At 49.6% G+C, this 2,500-nt stretch overlaps 1 protein-coding gene across 1 annotated transcript in view; it reads right to left on the reverse strand.

Moving 5' to 3' along the window:
- Positions 1-2,500, reverse strand: part of LOC133135071 (homeodomain-interacting protein kinase 2-like) — a gene marked incomplete at its 5' end in the record, with an annotated part of 36,738 nt that overhangs the window by 15,535 nt on the left and 18,703 nt on the right. The gene's annotated exons all lie outside the window — the stretch shown is intronic.

Genomic DNA, 2,500 nt, shown 5'->3' on the forward strand with positions numbered 1-2,500 from the left:
TGCTGTGCAAAAATGTGGGCACCTCTAGTCAAAAAGCCTTTTACAATTCATATGTAAGTGCACAGAAGTTAACCTGACTTCTAAATGGTACAGTTAAGTGTTAACAAGACACAGTTCTTCACACTTTAAAGCAAGATTACTTTTTATTTTAAAAAAGGAAAAAGGCCCTTTGCTAAAGTTTGGGAACCCTATCAGTGAGTACTTTGTAACTCCTCCTCGGGCAAATATAACAGCTTGTAAACACTTCCTGTAGCCAGCTAAGAGTGCTAAGAGTTAATTCTTGCTTTTGGAATTTTCCCCCATTCTTCCTGGCAGAATCATGAAACACGGGACGTGATGGTAAACTGTCATTGTGCCAATGGATGGTATTCACATGAGGTTTGCCTTGATGTTGAGAGTGGCGTGGGAGCTGTATCTCAGACTTGGGAAGGATGTAAATTTCGGGACACATCATCAGTAGTGTACCTTTGAATCAGGGGGTGTTTCGGCCTTTCAACACAAGACACCATCATCAAAGGTGGCCAGCTACCCCCATGCCCAATCATGAGAATTGCCTGGTTGTTTAAATGGCGCAGCCCACGGGACTATGCAAGGCAGGGGGCGTCCTCTTCCCTGAGTCAAGCCTAAAGCTGACCGCATACCTTGTTCACCCTCCTCCTGGAGGGTTCTGACCTGGGTTCTCAAGTGGGGGGTGGGGTGGGGGGGATTAGTGAGCAGGTTATGTTGGTGTTCTTTGAGCCCAGCAAGGGTCCTTCCGCTTGATCCATATCCACTGGCTGCTTCTTTCGGCCGCTTCAGAGACTGATCTAATTGTCTGTCACAGAGCCTGTCCATGGATTCCAAGGTCTTTCAGCAGCCTGATGGTGGAAAAAGCCACAAAACCTCTGCATCTCACTTCAACCGGATAGACTTTCGCATTCCATCCTCGTTGTTGAGCGTCCGCTGCCAGTTCTGCCTATGAGTGCAGTTTCTTGCGCTCATAGGCCTCTTGGGTTGAGTTCTCCCATGGGACTGTGAGCTCTGTGATGTAAACAGACTTCAGTGAAGGGGACCAGAGTACCAAGTCTGGCCTACGGGTGGTGGCTGCAATCTCAGGTGGAAAGATCAGTTGTTGGCCAATATCGACTAGCATCTTCCAATCCCGGGCCATGGCTAGCTGTCCAGCTTCTGGTTTGGTAGGGGGATGGTTGGGCTTTTTCTGTCCCTCTCGGATGAATGATGGTACCGTGATGGAATTGCTTGCTCTCAGGGGCAAGGAGTTGGTGGTATTCCTCTTGCTCTCAAGAGCTGCTGCCAGACTCTTAAGGACCTGGTTGTGCCTCCAGGTGTAGCGGCCTTGTGTGAGGCTGGTCTTACAACCGGTCAAGATGTGTTTGAGAGTCGCTGGAGTTGGGCAGAGAGCACAGGTTGGGTCCTCGCCATACCACTGGTGGAGGTTTTTTGGAGATGGGAGCACACAGGTAGTTCTGATGATGAAGCTGATGTTGCTTGCCTCCATTTCCCAGAGCTCCCTCCAGCTGAGCTTTCTCCTCTCCAGGCCTTCCCACCTCATTCATTGTCCCTGCTTGGCAAGAGAGATGGCCTTCGCGCTTCTTTCAGCCTCCTCCCGACGGCGCACCTCCTCGACCACCATTTTCCTCCTCTCTGATGTTGAGGCCTTACGCCAAGTTGGTTTACTTGCTGCAAGGCCAAAGCCTCCTCTTCCCAGCTGGACATGCCCCACGATGTCGTTGTGCCTCAGGGCTGACGTAGCATGCTGCACCGCATCGGATGGTGTCCATTTCCGTCCAGTTAACAGGGGTGGTGCAGCATTGCTGATGGTCTGGTCTCTGGAGTCTTACTTTAGAGCACTTGTACTCTTCGGTGAGGCTTGTGAATGGCAGTTCAAGGACCCCTTTGCCGTAGAGACTGATGTTAGTCAGACAGCATGGAACCCCAAGCCATTTCTTCATGTAAGAAGTCATGATTCGCTCCATCTTCTCCACAGTTGTTATTGGGACCTCGTAGATAGTGAGTGGCCACATTACCTGAGGGAGAAGTCCAAATTGCAGGCACCAGAGCTTGAGCTTCCCTGACAGTAGGGTCTTGTTGATGTTTTCCAGACTGTTGGTGATGTCCTGCCTTAGTTGCTGCACTTGGTCTTTGTCCCTGAGGCTTCCGTTATACCATCTGCCCAGGCTTTTGACAGGTTGCTCAGACACCGTTGGTATTGGGTCGTCACCAATGCAGAACTTCACGTTTTTAAGCTCTCCCTTGACTATTGAGATGCTTCGTGACTTGTTCGGCTTGATTTTCTGAACACCACCAGCTCAGAAATATTTTCAGCCCCCTTGGATGTACGGCATGTTTGGGATCTCTCCTATTTTCAATAGTCAAGTCTGGGGCCTGTGGTGACAATTCCAAACCTCCAACTGCCTTTCCTGGAGGTACTTCATAGTTCATTTTGAGGTATACTTTCAATTATTGTCTTGCTGGAATACCAAAACTCTCTTCAACTTCA

This window comes from Conger conger, chromosome 8, assembly GCF_963514075.1.
Source record: "Conger conger chromosome 8, fConCon1.1, whole genome shotgun sequence".
Taxonomy (NCBI): Eukaryota; Metazoa; Chordata; class Actinopteri; order Anguilliformes; family Congridae; genus Conger; species Conger conger.